General features: G+C 34.6%; 1 long non-coding RNA gene across 1 annotated transcript; it reads right to left on the bottom strand.

Annotated features, from left to right (window-relative positions):
- Positions 1-3996: 3996 nt before the first annotated feature.
- Positions 3997-8299, bottom strand: LOC111573763 (uncharacterized). The gene is made up of 6 exons (XR_004848005.2): positions 8216-8299; positions 7787-7917; positions 5307-6377; positions 5044-5127; positions 4599-4738; positions 3997-4256 (listed from the first exon to the last, which is right to left on the bottom strand). It is a non-coding gene; the product is annotated as an uncharacterized LOC111573763 (long non-coding RNA).

Below are 8299 nucleotides of genomic sequence, written 5' to 3'. Positions count from 1 at the left end.
GAATCAATATAAATCACTAACACTTTAGAAGGCATCTTAACTCTTCTTCTTTCCAAGCAGCAGTAAGTGTTTTTTTGGCATTGCACTCACTCTTAAACTTATATGTCTTGATTTCTGGAAACTCCCATCATTGGCAGCTTATTTAGTCTTTCTTGTTAAACCAGCTCTTAGATGCAGAAACTGAAATGAACAACACTGTATTAAGTAAGTCTACACGGGTAGATATATTTTATCAAAAACTGTTTAATAATGTGAACTTACCGCACCTATAATGGTCAGTGTGCCTTCTCATTATGGTCACACAATAGATCACTTTATAGACACTTTAATCATTTTACCGAATAATGCATCAATTGTGGGATATCGGACAAAACTCAACATCATTGTGACAGTTTTCCCCACATCAAGACTCAGTGTGGCACTATGAGACCATACTGTCAAATGTTAAAAGATCATAAAATCATCACCATTTTCTGGCCCATTCACATAATTTTGTCATATGTGCTGTGGTTTGGAGTATTAGTTTTGCTTTTGTTTGTGTCTATGTGTATTGGAAAGTAGCTGTGCTTATTTATTATCTTTCTTTTTTAAGCCAGTTAACCAACATAACAGTGAGTCTGGGCTTTTTGACTCTCTTGACCACTTTGACAATGTGCTGTTTGTTCTCTGAGTTCATTAGATGTTTGGAATACTTTCACTTTCATTTAGCAAACTGAGTTTGTTTTCTTGAAGACCTATGAAATCTATTTGCTCAACCATTTACCTACTTTGAGGAATACAGCCTGAAATACAAGAAAAACTAAAATAATCTGCCAAATTTAAATCCATTTTGGAGTGGAGCAACAAAGTGGGAAGAGATGTCAGTTCCAGAAGTGGTGTTTTTCTTACTCTATATTCCCATTTCAGTGTTTTATTTGAACAATATCACCACAACACAAAAGCACAGAATAATGTAACTACATTATATGTTTATGGTATGTCTGGTGCTTCTTTTTGAGCTGTAGATTGGTTTTTGCACTACAATACCCATAATCCTCAGCAAAGCAAAAGGCAGAAAATGCAAAATACGTCTTGGTTACAAAACACCAGCCGGATTCTGTCAATCCTGACACAGGATTTAGTTGCAGATAGTGTTTTTATCTTTTTCTTGCTCCTTAAAGAGTCATGTGATAGAATTTTACATTTCTGATTAGCCCTTTCTTTCTGAAATACACTTTTGACTTGCACTGTAGCTACTGTAAATCTCACCAAACAGACCTGATGTAGCAGATTATGTAAAGGTTTGAGTGTCAGTAACGTAATAAGAATCTTAATAGACAATTATGTTTTGGCCTGAACTGTGACTTTAATTATAGCTTATTATAGGATGCATTGAAGATACGTTACCATCGCTCACAGGAACAGTCTGGTCAGCAGATTTAAACAGAGCAGCAAATGATACACGCTGATGATTTATATGAGAATCCATGTATATCCATGAAACCAAAGTTCAGATCTCCTGTGTAGCACTTTAATAGGATTCCCTTTTAACAAATATGGGACGGTCCAGTTGAACAGGACCTTAGAACCAGAAGAGTTGAGGAAGAATCTTATGACTCAGTGTAGATTGTGCTTAATTTGTTGTCCTAAAGAAAATACTCCTCATATTTCAATCAATTTAAATGGTAATTTACAGTTTTTCTCAGTCGCTTTGGTACATTTCTCAGATCAGAATTGTAATTCTCCAAACTACTTGTTCAATCTTCACATCATTGTGTCACTTGTGCACATCAAAAAAGCAGTTTCTTATTTCTTTGAACAAGTTGCAAATGCTTTGATACATCCATGCAAATGATTCTGTTCAATTCTCTGCTGTTTCCTACATTATCAACTGCTTATGTCATGCTGATTAAAATGTATTATAATGGGTTTCTGTTGAATAGTCTCACCCTCCACAACATTGAGGCATTAGTTCATTGCATAAGTCTTCACATGCAAAATGGTTGAACAAGTTGTCATAATATGTCAAAGATGTTTCTATACATTTCCATTACACTGTTTTTTCTAAATCTGTCCTGAATTGGTAAATTGCTCCCAGTTGAATCTTGAATTTCTGTACGAAGGGAAATGTGTGAAGGGTTAGGGTTTTCTGAAATCATTCAAAGACGCAAGAGAAGATATTTGTGATGTGGATAAGAATTTGTGGCCTAACAGACAGGAACGTCAGGAGGTGTAGGAAGACTGCACTGGAATTCATACAGCACTGCATGCACAGTTTTCCTTAGGGAGATTGTCCCATGTTCACATTTCTACTTTGGTGCCATTATACTGTTATTTTACTGTTTGTACTGTAATCATCATAAACAGTTTATTACTGTAAAATTGATATCAGAGAATGTGATGATATAAAGTGATAACATTGCTGAAAACTAATGATTTTAACATGTCACATCTCAAAATGAAAGCCCCGGGAAATAGCATAGCATAGAAATGGCTCAGACAAGAGATGGCTTTTCGACATTAAGCTTTTATTAAAGCCAACTCTGTATCAAACATATTTCAAAAACTGACTTATTTAACCCATTAAATTTTTAGTAACATACAATCATTTCCTCATGGTGAATAGGTTCCCATTGTGCATGTTCTAGTTCTGGTACCCTGAGTTTGTGTTATGATCGTGCTCCAGCCCCTGCCCCTTTTTCCCCCTTCTTCCTCTTTTTCCTCTCTCTTTCCTCCACCCAGGTCCTTCCCAAAAACCAAACCATATGAAGCAACCAGTAACAAACAAATTTAAAAAATTAACACCTGAACATACATGTACCTTCTACTGCCAGGAACGGCTTAGAAAAATATTACATAATATCAGAATAAAAGCAGTGGAAAAGAAAAAGAAAAGCAATAATAATAATAATAATAATAATAATAATAATAATAATAACAACAACAATAATAACAATAATAATCATAATAATAATAATAAGCAAAAGAAACTGTGATAAATTAGTAAAAAGACAAGAATAGAGAAGCAAGACATAAAGCTGGAAATGTTTCTGGGGTAGTAGAGTAATATAAAAAAAATGATAATAAATTATTGCACATAAAGGTGGAGTAGTCCAAGACAAAGAGCCTTTCAGCTTTATGTATGTATGTGTTTCTTCCACTTGTTTTCATGCACGTTTTCAATTCTAATATTAAAAACCACGAAATTAGAAAGCAGTGGAAATTTAAAGAAGAAAAACAGAATAGAAAGTCTTTATTATTGGTTAAAAATTGAAAGACTGGTGCATCACTAAAAAGAAATGTGAGAATTACAACAGAATGGCATGAAAAAGTGTTGATGTAAATGAAGTACATGAACAGTTAAAAGACAAAAACTCTACTGATGTTCAATAGTCACATAAGAGTGGAACAAAGGTGTGCTTATTAAATATCCTCCTCTTGCTCTAAAACCAGTTAACCAACATTACAGTGATTCTGGGCATTTTCTTTTTCTTTCTTGCTGTTGGTTGTTCACTGAGTTCATTTGATGTCTGGAATACTTTCACTTTCATTTAGAAAACAATTAATTTAGGTAAACATCTTTGTTTTCTTGAAGACCTAGAAAATCTTTTTGCTTAACCGTTTATCTATTTTCAGTAATGCAGTCTCACATTTAAAGCAAAACTAAAAAGAAATCTGCCAAATTGAAATCCATTTTGGTGTGGAGTTGCAAAGTGGGAAAGAGATGCCAGTTCCAGAAGTCTTTTTTTTTTTTTTATTCAAATTTCAGTGTTTTCTTTGAACAATATCATTACAACACAAAAACAGAGGATAATTTAACAACACACTATGTTTATGGTGTGTCTACCAGTTTTAAGTATGTCAACTTTGATTCTGAGAAATCATGTTTTGTGCATCATTTGGAGATGGCAGATTTGCATTTTCTGTGAGAATATTTACAGTCAAAACCAGTTTTGTAAAGAAAATAAGGAATACTTGTCCTTCCAGCAGATATATTGATAGAACACAGTTGTAATATTTTCTTTGTTTAGATAACTAGATCACACACAGCAATTGTAGTGTTTAGCAAAGAAACATCTTCTGAACTTGTCTGGTTGTAGTTTCTTCATGTCAGCTGTTTCCTCTTCACACACTGAGGCCAGTTGAAGCTGAATCCACCCCAGCATGATCACGTCCATCCATTCGATTAGCTTCTTTATGTTTGTTTTTTTTTTTTTTTATTTTGTTCAAAGCAGATGACATGGCTGAATGTCAGAGCAGAGCTTCCTACCATTTCACTGTAAAACAAAGAGATTAGGTGATCCATAAGTTACCAAATATCCCCCAGATATGTTTTCAGCAACATAAATACCTATAAAAATAACTACTGTCATTGTCAGTGTATGTTCACTGTTCTATGTCTTCTTGGAAATACTTTTTAAAAAAATTTATTCTGAGCTCCAGTCACTTCAGGTTACATCCAGGTATATCTACACACAGAGTGTAACTTTAGCTTTAACTACACACTGATTGAACACACTTTCTGTAGTAAATGAATGAACACAGTAGATGTTTTAGTGGAATTTTTGGACACTGAGCATGGAGGTGTAACAAAATGATCAAGAGGGTGAATCACCTACCCCTCGCCAAGATTTTGCAGGTTACAAATGCCACTGTTACCACCCCTGCTATTATGAACAAAGCACTGTCTGTTATCACCACAGTTGTTTTAATCGCAGCCCTCAGTGCTCCAAAAGCAAAAGAGCCACGGAGCTTCTCTCTGTAAACAAAGAAGAAGCGACACACTTAAAAAAAATTGACCTCTCAGTACTAACCAGAGTAAATAGAATCAGTGGTTGTGTGTGCTCCTGTAGATTAAATAAAAGCTTTCCATTATCTCAGGTCTTCACACAGTTCCCATAATTACAGAGTTATTCTGAGCACCTGAAATTGCATAAATTTAACATTACATTAGAGCCTAAAATTCTTAATTATACTCTCCTTTCTGTTCTTTTCTTGCGCTTCCTGAAAGTGCAGTCTGTACAAAAAAGACAGTTTCACTTAGAATCAATATAAATCACTTACAGAATGACAGGCATTTTCACTCTTCTCCTTTCCAGGCTGCAGTATGTTTTTCCTTTCCGGAAACTTCTATTATTATCACAACCCCTTAAACATAGGAAGTTTATGAGACATGCGCAGAGCAAAGCTGTAAAAGCATTTTTTCACATTTAGTTTTATATATATTTATATATTTTAAATCTAAAACTAAATGTTAAATTCCAAATTTAAAACATTCAACTTAACGTTGGAGTAAAACAGGGAAACTCCCAGTGTTGGTCTCTTACTTTTAGGTGTGAATCTGATTGCAGGCGGTGTGCAGAGAAGTAGACAAAAACAGGAAATAAACTTGGTTTGTTCAGCGTACAGTGTTGTTTAATTTGATGGCAAATACAAAGTTACAAAAATGAAGCCAAAATCTTCCTCTCCACCTTTTCTGTGAGAACACAGAAAATTCAGACCTCCCTCCAAATATGTTGCATCAAATAAACACAGCATTAGCTTTTCTGTACAAAACTGCTTCCCCAAATAAGGCTTTGCAGCTTTCAGTTTCAATCTGAGTCAAGACTTTTTTTTAAAAACATAAGAAGTTTATGAGACATGCCCAGACCAGCGTTGGCAAAGAACCTTCTCTAACTCAGAACAAGGTCCTTGTTTTCTTGAAGATATAGAAAATCTTTTTGCTTAACCGTTTATCTATTTTCAGAAATGCAGTCTCACATTTATAACAAAAACAAACAAACAAACAAACAAAAATCTGCCAAATTGAAATCCAATTTGGTGTAGAGTTGCAAAGTCAGAGAGATGCCTCTTCAAGAACTGTTTTTTAACTCTGTATTCCAATTTCAGTGTTTTCTTTGAACAATATCATTACAACACAAAAACAGAGGATAATTTAACAACACACTATGTTTATGGTGTGTCTACCAGTTTTAACTACGTCCACTTTGTTTCTGAGAAATTATGTTTGGTGCATCATTTGGAGATGGCAGATTTGCATTTTCTGTGAGAATATTTAGTCAAAACCGTTTCTGTAAAGAAAATAAGGAATACTTGTACTTTCAGCAGATATATTGATAGAACACAGTTGTAATATTTTCTTTGTTTAGATAACTAGATCACACACAGCAAATGTAGTGTTTAGCAAAGAAACATCTTCTGAACTTGTCTGGTTGTAGTTTCTTCATGTCAGCTGTTTCCTCTTCACACACTGAGGCCAGTTGAAGCTGAATCCACCCCAGCATGATCACTTTCATCCATTCGATTAGCTTCTTTATGTTTTTCTTTGACTTTGTTCAAAGTAGATGACATGGCTGAATGTCAGAGCAGAGCTTCCTACTAGTTGTGTTTTTGTTTATCTGTAAAACAAGGAGATTAGGTGATCCATAAGTTACCAAATATCACCCAAATATATTTTTTCCCAACAACATAAATACCTATAAAAATAGCTATTGTCATTGTCAGTGTATGTTCATCTAAAATAACATCATAATGCCTTCGTGGCAGGAGAAACAGAAGGTAGGTGTAGAAAGGCCAAAAGTAAAGCAACAGATTGTATTTAGTTCAACAGGATTTATCGTCTCTTGTTGTTGCATTTGTTGCTGTAATGATCTCACACTGTTCTGTCTTCTTAGAATTTTTTTATTTTTTTTATGAGCTCCAGTCACTTCAGGTTACATCCAGGTATATCTACACAGAGTGTAACTTTAGCTTCAACGGGACACTGATTGAATACAATTTCTGTAGTAAATGAATGAACATGGTAGACGTAAAGTTGGAAAAATATTCACAGATTAAACTATACGTTGTCAAAACATAAACGATGCCTCTTTCCCATTGTTGTAAGGTAGACAATGTGCTACAAGCCCAGTTTTTATCAAAAGTCACCATCTTTCAAGCTGCAAAAACATTTACAATAAATATGTTTTTATAGTTTTAAGGATTTTTTATTGGTAATAAAATTCAGTAACTTCACTCTTATACACTGTAATGTCACCAACTTTACTGCAGCCATCAGCTGGCTCCTGCTGGTCACACTACAACTCTTGGTTTGATATGTATAAAAAAAAAAAAATCTGAATTTTAAGAAATTTTTATAGTAAAAACAATTCAGTAATTTAACTCCTATACACTGTAATGTCATAAAATTTACTGCAGCCATTAACTAGCTCCTGCTGGTCATACTACAACTCTTTGTTTGATAAAGAAAAAAAAATAGAATTTAAGGAATTTTATAGTAAAAAAAAAATTCACTCTTATGTACTGAAGTATCACCAAAATCACTGCAACCATATCAAACCAAGAGTTGTAGTAAGACCAGGAGGAGCTAATTAATGGCTGCAGCAAATTTGGTGACACTACAGTGTGTAAGAGTGAAGTTATTGAATATTTGTGTAGCGTCTCTCTTTACTGTTTGCAGCTTTGCAATTTGCAGGAAGTCCCTGTGCCCTAGTTCGGTAAAGTTGGAAAGATATTCACAGAGTCGGACTTCTGGCATCAATAACTCATTAGATACACTTTGTCAAAACATAAACGATGCCTGTTTCCCATCGTTGTAAGGTAGACAATGTGCTACAAGGCCAGTTTTTATCAAAAGTAGCTGTCTTTCAAGCTGCACAAATAACATTGGCGTCTATGCGCAGCCGGCTGTGCAATGAGTGAACAGGGACCGTCTGCAAATAGCAAAATCACTGCAACAGCGAAGAGAGACACTAGATGTGACACTAAATGACCAAGAAAAATTGTAACAAGTTGGAGAATCACTTACTCTTCATGAGGATTATGGCGCCTGTAACTGCCACTGTTGTCACCCCTATTATTATCAAAGCAGGGTTTGATATAATCACAGATGATATTGCAATTTTAATCAACCCTCCAATAGTGATACGGAGCCCAGTTCTGAAACAAAGAAAAAATGACTTAAACATTGACTTCTCAGTACTAACCAGAGTAAATAGAATCAGTGGTTGTGTGTGCTCCTATAGATTAAATAAAAACTTTCCATTATCTCAGGTCTTCACACAGTTCCCATAATTACGGAGTTATTCTGAGCACCCGAAGTCGCATAAATTTAACGTTACATTAGAGCCTAAAATTTATAATTATAGTCTCCTTTCTATTCTTTTCTTGCACTTCCTGATTTATGCGGTCTGTATAAACAAGGCAGTTTCACTAAGAATCAATATATATCACTTACATAGTGACAGTCATCTTGACTCTTCTCCTTTCCAGGCTGCAGTATGTTTTTCCTTTCCTGAAACTCCTATTATTATCACAACCC

Source organism: Amphiprion ocellaris, chromosome 15, assembly GCF_022539595.1.
Source record: "Amphiprion ocellaris isolate individual 3 ecotype Okinawa chromosome 15, ASM2253959v1, whole genome shotgun sequence".
In the NCBI taxonomy this organism is placed as follows: Eukaryota; Metazoa; Chordata; class Actinopteri; family Pomacentridae; genus Amphiprion; species Amphiprion ocellaris.
This window is presented reverse-complemented; position numbering and strand designations above follow the sequence as displayed.